This window comes from Piliocolobus tephrosceles, chromosome 14 (assembly GCF_002776525.5).
Source record: "Piliocolobus tephrosceles isolate RC106 chromosome 14, ASM277652v3, whole genome shotgun sequence".
NCBI classification, from domain to species: Eukaryota; Metazoa; Chordata; class Mammalia; order Primates; family Cercopithecidae; genus Piliocolobus; species Piliocolobus tephrosceles.
In genome coordinates this window covers 24,374,732-24,388,189 of record NC_045447.1, presented here as the reverse complement: position 1 = coordinate 24,388,189, position 13,458 = coordinate 24,374,732, and positions in this window count along the sequence as shown.

The window sequence follows — 13,458 nt, the reverse complement described above, 5'->3', positions numbered from 1 at the left end:
TGACCCCACAGCTGTGCTGAATTCCTTTAATAAATATTTGATGGTGAGTTAAACTGCCTTTGAAAGCTCACAGGTAAAGTCACACTTTTTTTTTTAAATTATACTTTAAGTTCTAGGGTACATGTGCACAACGTGCAGGTTTGTTACATAGGTATACATGTGCCATGTTGGTGTGCTGCACCCGTTAACTCATCATTTACATTAGGTATATCTCCTAACGCTATCCCTCCCCGCTTCCCCCACCCCACCACAGGCCCTGGTGTATGACGTTCCGCACCCTGTGTCCAAGTGTTCTCATTGTTCAATTCCCACCTATGAGTGAGAACATGCAGTGTTTGGTTTTCTGTCCTTGCGACAGTTTGCTCAGAATGATTAAAGCCACACTCTCAAATGGTAATTGAAGGTTCTCCATTTTGGCTGCAAGTGAGATTCACTTGAAGTGTTTTTAAAACAAAGAACACCTGGAGCCTAACCCCAGCTAAATTGTAATTTTGGTAGGGTGTGGAATCTGGGCAGCAGTAGGTTTACAAAGATTTCCAGGTGATTCTTGTGTATAATCAAGAACTCTTAAATTCCATTGTGGGGATCATTATATACAGGTAAGCGGTGGTTCTCAGCTCAGGCTGTATATTAGAATCATGGGAGGAACTTTAGAAAATGCCACTCCTAGCACCCACTCCAGGTCAGTAAAATCACAATTTGGGGGCAAGGGCCCAGGTGTCGATAGATTTTACAGCTCCCCAGTTGATTTTAATTCACAGCCAGCATTAAGAACTACTGATTTATAGAGGTTCTTTTTTTTTTTTTTTTTTTGATAAATTTCATTGATGTGATACAAATGGATCCTTTTTAGCTTGGGATGAGATTTTCAGGAACAGCATTATTTATATACAAATTCAAAAGCATTATTTAAAAAAATAACTTAGAAATGAAGATAATATATTCTGGAAACCTGTGTTAGATGAGGTTAAAGATGTGTATGAAGTATTTGAATGAAATTGTTTCAGAAGGTGAAAGATTGAGGATAGTGATATAGTTTGGCTGTGTCCCTACCCAAATCTCATCTGGATTTGTAATCCAAATTGTAATCCCCACATGTCAGGAGAGGGACCTGGTGGGAGGTCATTGAATCATGGGGGCAGTTTCCCTCATGCTGTTCTCCTGATAGTGAGTGAGTTCTCATGAGAGCTGATGGTTTTACACCTGACAGTTGCTCCTGCTCTCTTCTTTCTTCTGTGCCATGTAAGATGTGCCTGCTTCCCCTTCTGCCATGATTGTTAAGTTTCCTGAGGCCTCCCTAGTCATGCAGAACTGTGAGTCAATTAAACCTCTTTTCTTTGTAAATTACCTGGGCTTGGGTATTTCTTTTTAGTAGTGGTATTAGTAAAAAACAGACTAATACGGATAGCAATACGGGTGTTTCCAAATTAATGTATTTTATATAATATGCTCTGGCAAACACATATCAGGTACTGAATACTTACAAGTTGATGCGTAATTATTTCACCCATAGTACTAAATGTGTATATATTCAAATTGGAGAAAATACTTAAAATCTTTGCATAAAGAAACTGCCTTCTGTTTGGGGTGGTTTACCATTCAAGCATGTATGGTGTGATTACTTTTTTCTCCTCGGGTCTGGGAGGGGAGATGGGCCAACAGGCTTCTGTATTATTTTCTGGTTCAGGTAGGGAATAATGAAATCTTGACCTGATGCACTGGGCTAAGACGAGTGGGTGGATTTTTACTCTGGTGATTTCACAGTGCGTAAGTTCTGGGGTCCGAGTATCTGGGTGGGATGCTTGCCTTCCTAACTGAATGCATGACCTTGGCCATAGCCATTAACCCCTCTAATTCTCAGTTTCCTTAACTTTAAAATAGAAATAATAATAGAGTTGGTGTGAGGAGCAAATTAGACTAGCCACGGAAAGCTGTAAATGTAGTGCCTGCTAGAGATGCAGCACTCAATACATTTTGCTTATTATTATCTGGTGTTGAGAGTGAAGCATTAGCTTTCACACCTGTGGATGTGAAATTAGGGAATTCAATTTAGGTTTTTCAAGAGCTTTATTTTATTTTTTATTTATTTTTATTTTTATTTTTAATAAAGTCTCGGTCTGTCGCCCCAGCTGGAGTGCAGTGACATGAACTCGGCTCACTGCAGTCTAGGCCTCTTGGGGTCAAGCCATCCTCCCACCTCAGCCTCCCAAGTAGCTGGAACCACAGGCACACACCACCACACCAGGCTAATTTTTAAATTTTGTAGAGAGGGGGTCTTGCCATGTTGCCTAGGCTAGTCTCAAACTCCTGTGCTCAAGCAACTTTCCCACTTCTGCCTCTCAAAGTGGTAGGATTACAAGTTGAGCCACTGTGTCTGGCCCAAAACTTCATTTTGAAATAATTACAAATTCACAGAAAGTTACAGAGGTTAACTTTGTAACTTTCTCTCTGCAGAGAGAAACAAAGAGGTAACTTTGTTACTTTCTCTCTGCAGACAGTTCCTATGAACCCATCCCCCAGCCTCCTCAAACGTTAACATCTTGCCTTAGTATTTTACAAAATCAAAATCAGGAAATTAACATTGGCGCAATCTACAGAGCTTATTCAAAGTTCAGTCTTTATTCAAGTACTCATTTGTGTGTGTGTGTGTGTGTGTGTGTGTGTGTATAGCTGCATGAAATTTTATTACGTGTGTAGCTTGGTGTAACTACCACCACAATCAAGATACTTAACTGTGTGTGCCATCACCACAAGGTTCCTTTCTGCTTCCTATTTATGGCCACACCCACCCCCTCTCCCTAACATCTCTAATCCCTGGAAACCACTAACCTGTTCTACATTCTATAATTATGTCATTTCATGAATATTACATAAATGGACACATGCAATATGTATGTATCTTTTTGAGGTTGGCTTTTCTCAGCACAACTTCCTTGTTCCTTATATACATGAGGAACATGTATCAATAGTTAGCTCCTTTTTATTGCTGAGTAGTAATCCATAGTAATGCATGTACCAAAGATTTTTTGGCCATTTGCCCTTTGAAAGATATTTGGATGGTTTGCAGTTTTTGGCTATTACAAATAAAGCTACTGAGAACATTTGTGTACTAGTTTCTGGTGAAAATGTTTTCATTTCTGTATGATAAATGCCCAATTTTACTATACAATTGCTGGATTGTATGGTCAATCCATTTTTAGTTTTAAAAGAAACTGCCATATTATTTTCCAGAGTGACTGTACCATTTTACATTTCCATGAACAATATATGAGTAACCACACTTCTCTGAATCCTCTCCAGGGTTTTTTTTTTCACTATTTTTTACTTTTGTCATTCTTATATCTTTAGTCCAGGAGGTTGAGGCTGCATTGAGCCACGATTGTACCACTGCACTCCAGCCTGGATAACAGAGCGAGACCCTGTCTCAAAAAAAAAAAAAAAAAAAAAAAAAAAAAAAAAAAAAAAAAAAAAGAAAAAGAAAAATTCACTGTGTGGATATATCATACTTTATTTATTGATTCATCTGTTGACAAATATTTAGGTCATTTTTTGCATTTTGGCTCTATGAATAATGCTGCTATGAATATTTGTGTGCAAGTTTTTGGGTGGACAGATATTTTTATTTCTCTTGACTATATACCTAGAAGTGAAATTGCTAAGTCATATGATAATTCTATGTTTAACATTTTGAGGAACTGTCAAACTTTTTCCAAAGGTGCTGCACCATTCTGCAATGCGCCAGCAATGTGTGAAGGTTCCAGTCTTTTCACATCCTTGATGTCCCTTTTTATTGTCTTTTTAATTTCAGCCCAGTGTGTTTTAAGTGCTATCTCATTGTGGTTTTGATTTGTATTTTCTTAATGACTAATGATGTTGAGCATCGTTTTATGTATGTATTGGCCATCTTCATATCCTGTTTAGAGAAATGTTTATTCAAATCCTTTGCCCTTTAAGAAATTGAGTTGTCTTTCTAGTGTTGAGTCTTAAGAGCTTTAAAAATATATTCTGTATACTAGACCTTTATCAGATCTATGGATTGCAAATATGTCTTGCATTCTGTGTGTTGTCTTTTCATTTTCTTAATAGTTATAGTGTCCTTTGAAACAAAAAATATTAAATTTTGATGTTAGATTTATCTTTTTTTTATTTTGATGCTTGCGCTTTTGGTGTTACATCTAACAAACCAGTTGTCTAACCCAAGGTCATAAAGATTTATTTACTCCTGTCTTCTTTTTTTTGAGATGGAGTCTCACTTTGTTGCCCAGGCTGGAGTGCGGTGGCATGATCTCGGCTCACTGCAACCTCCACCTTCTGGGTTCAAGCAATTCTCCCACTTTAGCCTCCCAAATGGCTGGGATTACTGGTGCGCACCATCACACCTGGCCAATTTTGTGTATTTTTAGTAGAGACAGGGTTTCACCATGTTGGTCAGACTGGTCTTGAACTCCCGACCTCAGGTTATCTACCTACCTTGGCCTCCCAAAATGCTGGGATTACAGGCATGAGCCAGCACACCTGGCCTAATTTACTCTTATGTCTTCTTCTAAGACTTGTATAGCTTTAGCTCTTACATGTAGGTGTATCATCCATTTTGAGTTAATTTTTATATATGGTATGAGGTGGGGTCCAACTTCACTGTTTTGCGTGGAGCCAACTAGTTGTCCCAGCACCATTTGTTGAAAAGACTATTCTTTCCCCCATTAAATGGTCATTGTACTCTTGTTGAGAATCAACTGATCATAAATGTAAGAATTTAAATTTAGTTCTGATCATGTTGCATTTGGCTCTAAAGGATACTCAAATGGAGGTTTCCAGAAAGACCAAAGGAGATATTGAGTGTGATAGATTGAACTGTTATTCCCAATTCTTTATCCCTGCCTATGGTTATACCTTTGCCATGGCCTCATTGTGGACAGTATGTGTTTCCATGCTTTTGATTTTGGATTTGACTAAGTAACTTGCTTTGGCCAATGGCTTGTGGGCAGAAGAATAGTATTAGAGTTCTAAGCTTATGCCTTAAAAGTTCCCCTGTGCTGCCAATTGTGATCTTGCTCTTCTGCCAGTGCCAAAAGTATGCCCCCACTAACCTATTAGTCCCTGGAGGACAATGAGAAACATAGATCAGAGTCATTCCAGGCAAGTACCCAGCTAGGCCCAGCTGAGATCCCTTGGCCTCCATGCTACTCACAGCTAAGAAAGTGATGAAAATTGACTATTGTCACTGAATGTTTGGGTGGTTTGTTACACAGAGTGGTTAAGTGAGATACAGGGCACAAGATCTCTTTATATCTACGAAGTACTGTCCATGTGAGAGGGACGACAGATCACTCACTCTCCTTTCTTCTTTTTAAAAAATTTTTAATTTTAGGTTCAGGAGTACATGTGCAGGTTTGTTATGTGGGTAAACTCATGTCTTGGGGGTTTGGTGTACAGATTATTTCATCACCCAGGTACTAAGCATAGTACCTAGTAGGTATTTTTTCTGATCCTCTCCCTCTCCCCACCCTCCACTCTCAAGTAGTCCCCAGTGTCTATTGTTCCCTTCTTTATGTCCATGTATACTCATTATTTAGCTCCCACTTACAAGTGAGGGCATGCAGTATTTGGTTTTCTGTTGCTGCATTCACTTGTTAAGGATAGTGATCTACAGCTCCATCCATGTTCCTGCAAAGGACATGATCATATTCTTTTTAATGGTTGCATAGTATTTCATCATGCATATATACCACATTTTCTTTATCCAGGCTACCACTGATAGACATTTAGGTTGATTCATGTTTTTGCTATTGCAAATAGTCCTGCAATGAACATAGATGTGCATGTGTCTTTATGATAGAACGATTTATGTTCCTTTGGGTATATACCCAGTAATGGGATTGCTGGGTTGAATGGTAGTTCTGTTTTTAGTTCTTTGAGGAATCACCACACTTTTCCATGATGGTTGAACGAATTTATTTCATTCCATTTCTGTTTGTGAACAAGAACTCTAATCAATCAGAGATCTTGGGATGTTTGCTAGGTGAAGGCATCAGTGAAATATTTTCCTGCAGTGTGGGTCCCAGTCCCCTGATGAGAAGTGGGGAAATTTAAGGCCAAACATGGACATGACATTCTATAGCACTGGTTCGCAACATGAAGTAGTGACTCCCTTTTTAGTCCTTTCAATTACCTAAATGTAGCAGGATGCTACCCACTCAGTAATGCCTTCAAACAGTTGCTGACCTCCCTCACAATAAAAAGAGAACAGCAGGCAGGTTCTGAGTCTTTGGCAGGTGATGGCATCAGGCTAGAATTTAAGCTCATTGTTTTGTTTTTGTTATGTTTATTTTGTGTTGATCTTTTCTATTTATGGTAGTGATATGTACCTTTGTTTTAATGTAAAAGAATAATATTGTTTAAAGAAAAATATTAAGAAGAGTAGAGGTTAGAATCACAGTGATGTGTGAATAAATGGGGTTTAGAAAACACTCTTTTGAGGTGCATCATTGTGTTAGGGTTCTCCAGAAAACCAGAACCGCTAGGATCCTGCTTTCCTTTCTCTCTTTCTCTCTCTGTGTCTCTCTCTCTCTCGATGTCTCTCTCTCTCTTGGTGTCTCTCTCTCGGTGTCTCTCTCTCTCTCTCGATGTTTCTCTCTCTCTCGGTGTCTCTCTCTCTCGGCTTCTCTCCCTTGCTCGGTGTCCCTCTCTCTCTGTCCCTCTCTCTCTGTCCCTCTCTCTCTGTCCCTTTCTCTCTGTCTCTCTCTGTATCTCTCGGTCTCTCTGTATCTCTGTCTCTCCCTCTCTGTCTCTCCCTCCCTCTCCCTCCTTCTCCCTCCCTCTTTCAGTCTCTCTCTCTCTTGACCTCTCTCTGTCTTTCTCTCTCTGTTTGTATATATGTCTTATCATCTACAAGTTGGAAAGCCAACGGTATACAATCCAGCGTGAGTCAGAAGGCCTGAGGACTGTGAGTGCCGAGGGCAGGTGAAGATGGATGTCTAAGTTAAGGCAGTCAGGCAGGACTCCTCCCTTTCTCTGCCTTTTTGTTCTGTTCAGGTCTCCAATAGATTGGATGCTGCCCACCCCCATGGAAGAGGGCAAACCAGTTTACTTAGTTCACTGATTCAAAGGCTGATCTATTCCAGACATACCCAGAAATAATGTTTAACCAGATAGCGGAACATTTCATGATCCTGTCAAGTTGACTTATACAATTAACTGTCACAGCCATTGTATCCATGACCTACATAATAAATGTTATGGGATGGTTTTTGTTTCCCTCCTAAGAAGCTGTGGGAGGGCATCATTATGGATGTAAACTCATCACTTGTCCATGCTTTTTGAGCTGGAAATTTGGTTTATTCTTTCAAACGACTTCAGATTGTTGATTTCCAAGAATCCCAGCCCCTAAGCTCTCTTCAAAGCCCCGAGGTGATTGTCACAAACAAAACCCTTCTGTGGCTCTTACATAGTTAATACTTATAAGCCTTTTGGGAAAAAAATCATCCTCTGTAATGTAATTTCCCATTCTAAAAATAGGCTTGACTTTTGGATTTCTGCTTAATAAAAATATATTTTTCGATTACACTGGAGACAGAGAAAAAAATTTCCAGTATCAGTTTGAGGCTTGTGAGAAAATGAAGAGAAGACAAGTTTCACTGTTCTTGTCGAAGGCTTTGTATTAAAATTTTGCCACAGTGGCTGAGTTCTGAGTGTGGTGGGGATGGGGAGGAAGGAAGAGTGAACACTGTCACCAGTCATTTAGGATGTCATTTATTACTCAGATCTGACCCCAAATGCGAAGGCTGCAGCAGGGAGAAGAAGCTGGCATTGCTGTACACGTTTGTGGTTAAGGAGCGCATCTCTGAAATTCTATGGTTTCTCTGAGTAATCACTGAATCATCTCTTTATTACAGTGAAACTTCACAGTGCTATTATTTGCTGTAGAGTGGAGCTAGAGAGCATCACTCTGAGCCTTCTTGGGCAGTACTGGAAAGGGCTTAGGTTCCGAAGAGGTGGTGCCCATCCCTTTCCAAGGCTCTCTCCCCTACTAGATGGTCCATGGAACAGTGTTACAGTGCAGGTCATCTCTCAGGAGCACCTGATGGGCATTCCTCTTGGTGATGTGTTTTGTGCTTCCCTTTTGGAAGAGAAGGAGGAAGGAGCCACCGCAGTGTAGGGCAACATGTAATTCAGAGTCAATATGGCTTCCCTTTCCTTCCACATATGCTTTCTTCTTGTCACCAAGTCATCTGGAATGTCCATGGCCAAACATGCTACCCACCCCACCCCTAGTTGGATTCAGACTTCTGCCTTTCCCATGCGGGGCAAATCACTTTCCTTCTCTGAGTCTCATCTGCTAATCTTTAAAATGGCACCCACAATTCCCACCTTCCTCAGGGCAGGAAGAGACGGCATGCATGAAGTTACATGTTGAACTGCACGGTGTGCTGTATCTTGGAAAGACTTCGGTGCCTTCCCCGATGACACACTGTTCTGCCTTTCAGTAGCCACCCACCTCTCTATGCTTTTGTGCTTATGAAGCTCAAAAGCTTGTTCATGATGATTCTGTATGGAGCCTTATAACTGATTTCAAGACAGTGTGCTAATTTCCAGAGATATGGAAGATATATTTTTTTCTTTTCTTTTCTCTCTCTCTCTTTTTTTTTGAGACAGGGTATTGCTCAGTTGCCCAGGCTGAAGTGCAGTGGAACTATCATGGCTCACTGCAGTCTCTTCTTCCCTGGCTCAAGTGGTCCTCCCACCTCAGCCTCCTGGGTAGCTAGAACTAAAGTCATGCACCGCCACACCCGGCTAATTTTTTCTATTTTTTTGTAGAGACAGAGTCTCACTATGGTGCCCAGGCTGGTCTCTAACTCTGGGACTAAAGCGATTCTCCCACCTCAGCCTCTCAAAGTGCTGGGATTACAGGCTTGAGCCACTGCACCTGGCCAGAGGAGATTATTTCTTAAGATTGTCCTGATGAAACCCTAAAAAGTGAAATCAGCATTCTCAGAAACCAATAAAATAAGACAAATCTTCTGACTTTGGTGGGGATGTGAGAAACTTACAGGAAAAATTATGGGTTTGCCAATGAAAATCATCTAGACGCTGTGGGTTAAGGAATCTGTGGGACCACCTAGCCCCAATATAGGTGGGAATCATTTTTTTAAAATTTATTTTTTATTTTTATTATTTTTTAAATTATGTATTTATGTATTTATTTATTTATTTTTGAGGCTGAGTCTCCTGTTGCCCAGACTGGAGCTCAATGGCATGATATTGGCTCACTGCAACCTCCGCCCTTCGGGTTCAAGGATTCTCCTGCCTCAGCCTCCTGAGTAGCTGGGATTACAGGTGCCTGCCACCACGCCTGGCTACTTTTTGTATTTTTAACAGTGACAGGGTTTCACCACAGTGGTCAGGCTGGTCTCAAACTCCTGACCTCAAGTGATGCGCCCAACTCAGCCTCCCAAAGTGCTGGGATTGTAGGTGTGAGCCACTGTGCCTGACTGGCAGGAATCATTTTAAGGGGATTAAGCATAATAGTAACATTTGTGATGTTAACTATGTGTAAGACACTGTGCCAAGTGCTTTGCTGTGGAGACAACTATCTAAGATGATATCCCAGTTCATCATATGTTAGCTGTGTGACCTTGGATGACTTATGTGGCTTCTCTGAGCTTCAGTGTCCATGCCTGTAAGTGGTATCGTAATGCCTAATGGCTTTTTGAGGATTCACTGAAACATTGAACTCAAAGTTTTGGGCACAGAGTAAACACTCAATACCTAATGTTGCTGTTTTGTTGTTATAATTCATGCATTTCTTACAAAATTCAGGACAGTCATGAATTTTGTGGCAGATAGAGTATTCTGCTGGCCCTGGGCTTCAGTGCTATTTTGAATATTTTTTCCTCAAGAGGAGGTATAAATACTTGAGGTTTAGAGTAAGAGTAAGAGGATTCTTGAGCTGTAAATTACGTAAGTCTGATTTATCAAATATAAAGTGAGCAGTTTCTTTCATTGCAGAACCATATGGCTTTATAGGACTTTTAGAAAGCTGTAATTAGACTCTGAGTAAAGGTTTCTTTCCTCTTTATAAAGTACACATGTGAGCTATATAATTTGATGGCAATAAATTAAAATGTAGTTTTCTCTGTTTCTATTCCAAACAGGACCATATAAATGTTGCCTGGCTGGAATTCGACTATCTGACCACTCCCTTTCCATATCTTTTTGGGTCTCTGCTTCCTTAGATGGAGTTCCAGGCAGGAGTTGAGTAACATAATTGGATCTTTGTTCTCTGACCTCTACTGGGCACCTGAGGGTTATAGCTAGAGGCCTTAGTGTACTAGATACCTGCCCCAGACAACTGCTTCTGTGTAACTTGAAAAGCAGCAAGAGCAAGCCCAGGCAGATCTTTTTCCAACACAAGTTTCTGCTAGATGTTGGCCTTTTTGTTCACTAAATACTTTCAGACTGAAGGGCAATTTCACCTAGGTGTATAAATAGGTACATCTTTGCTAGCATCTGATGGAAGGTCAACCCCTTCAAAATCTTCACTCTGATTTCTAGCAAAGAAAGAGCCAGGAGGAGCTTAAGAGCCCATGCAGACTAACTCTCCCTTGCTCCCACTGTATAGATAGGAACACTGAGGCCTCCCGGAAGGAAACATTTTGCCCAAGGTCATAAGTTGAGTCCCTGGTTGAGTTGCAGTATGGACCTAGATCTGTTTGATCCCAAACCTATCTGCACTTGCAGCAGAGACTTCTCATTGTTTCCCAATTTCCTTTCTCCACTTCTCCCTTAATAATAGAACTTGTGATTTGTGGCTGGAAATATAACTGTCTGGAATAAAGACCATTATTTTCCAATCTTCTCTGCAGTAGAGGCAGCTGTGAGACTGAGTTCTTGCCCATGACAAATAACTGATAGCATCCTATATGACTTCTGGAAACATTCTTTTGTCCTTCCTCCTTCCTGCTAGCTGGAATGTAGACATGATTTATTGCCACAATAATGCTTAGTCATAAATAAAAAACCTCAGTGGCTTACGGCAATGTCTGTTTCTTGCTCTCCTGCCCGGGATGGCCAGCCAGTTCTGCTGAAATTGGTTGGGGTTGGTCATACATCTGGGGAGTTGTCTGGCTACTGGATGGTCTATAATGGGCATGGCTGGGACAACTGGGTGACTTGACCCTGGTTCATGCCTCTCATCTTCCAGTAGGCTGGCTTATGCCCATGGAAGAGGCTACAAGGGATAAGTAGGAACATACTAGTAATTGTTCTGGCCTCTGTGTCATGTTCTCTGATTTTCTGCTGGCTCAAATAAGACACATGGCTGGGGCCTAGAGACAGAATAGGAGGACACCTCACTTTTATATCTATGACATGGGTGTAGGGTGGAAGGAAAGTTGGGGCCTTAATGGATCCAATCTATTGTTGATGGATGACTGAATGAATGGAGGGGTGGATGGAAAGGCAGCAAAAAAAAGGCAGACAGGGGAGGAAGTTCTCTTGATCGTGTCCAGTACAAGGGGAAAGTAAATGCTAGAGAGCAGTTTCCCATGGCTCTACTGTTCTCTGAGGCCCTCCTGGCTTGGAGACTGCCCATGGCACACAGCAGGTGCTTGGAGCTTGTGGGGTGTTTATTTCATGACTTGCTTCTCTGTTGGGGAACCTTTGCTTCTGAGTGAGTCATTGTGAAAGGCTTCTTAAGCTTTATTTTGGGATTGGGAAGAGTCTATTTTGGAGATGAGAAGCCTTTTCAGAGGTCCTAGGCTTATAACATGGAAACAGTTGCGCCGTAGCCTGAGAACTGAACTGAGAAGCAAGGGACATGTGTTTCAGTCCCATCGCTGCCAAGTCAGGAAAAAAACAAAAGCAAACCAAGAACAAAACACATCAGAAGTAGGACTCTCTCTTGGGCAATTTCTAAGTACTATAGAACTTGTCAGCAAGAAAGAAGGCTAAGGAAAAAGGTTTTTTTTTGTTGTTGTTGTTTGTTTTTTTTTTTTTTTGAGACAAAGTCTGGAGTGCAGTGGCACGATCTCAGCTCACTGCAACCTCTGCCTCCCGGTTCAAGCCATCCTCCTGCCTCAGCCTCCTGAGTAGCTGGGATTACAGGCACCTGCCACCATGCCTGGCTAATTTTTTTTTTTTTTTTTGTATGTTTAATAGAGACGGGGTTTCACCATGTTGGTCAGGCTGGTCTTGAACTCCTGACCTCAAGTGATCCATCCACCTCAGCCTCCCAAAGTGCTGGGATTACAGGCGTGAGCCACCACGCTCAGCCGGAAAAAGTTTTAAGAATACTTTTTTTTTTGTTTTTGAGACGAAGTCTCGCTCTGTTACCCAGGCTCTGGAGTACAGTGGCACGATCGCAGCTCACTGCATTTTAATCCAGGCTTCATGGTTCTTTAGGCTTCTGGTAATATATTCTTTAAATAAGATACAAATTTTAAAGGAGATAAAACTAGTTTTGATAATTGAGTTTTCCCTTTTTTTTTTTCTTTCAATTCAAGAGCAGGTACTTATTAACTGACCGGATTAGAAAAATCATCATGGTAGACACCTTCATTCATTCTTCTAAGAAGGCTGTTGATCTGGTCCTCCCCGTTGTCAGCATTTCCACCTTCTACAAAATGGGTGGTCTTTTTCTTCATTCCACCTTCTGGAGAGGATAGTTTGGAGGGCCACAGGAAGTTATTTGCTTATTTGTTTTTTTTTTTTTTTATTATACTTTAAGTTCTAGGGTACATGTGCATAACGTGCAGGTTACATATGTATACATGTGCCATGTTGGTGTGCTGCACCCATCAACTCGTCAGCACCCATCAATTCATCATTTATATCAGGTATAACTCCCCAATGCAATCCCTCCCCCCTCCCCCCTCCCCATGATAGGCCCCAGTGTGTGATGTTCCCCTTCCCGAGTCCAAGTGAGCTCATTGTTCAGTTCCCACCTATGAGTGAGAACATGCGGTGTTTGGTTTTCTCTTCTTGTGATAATTTGCTAAGAATGATGGTTTCCAGCTGCATCCATGTCTCTACAAAGGACGCAAACTCATCCTTTTTTATGGCTGCATAGTATTCCATGGTGTATATGTGCCACATTTTCTTAATCCAGTCTGTCACTGATGGACATTTGGGTTGATTCCAAGTCTTTGCTATTGTGAATAGTGCCGCAATAAACATACGTGTGCATGTGTCTTTGTAGTAGCATAATTTATAATCCTTTGGGTATATACCCAGTAGTGGGATGGCTGGGTCATATGGTACATCTAGTTCTAGGTCCTTGAGGAATCGCCATACTGTTTTCCATAATGGTTGAACTAGTTTACAATCCCACCAACAGTGTAAAAGTGTTCCTATTTCTCCACATCCTCTCCAACACCTATTGTTTCCTGATTTTTTAATGATTGCCATTCTAACTGGTGTGAGATGGTATCTCATTGTGGTTTTGATTTGCATTTCTCTGAT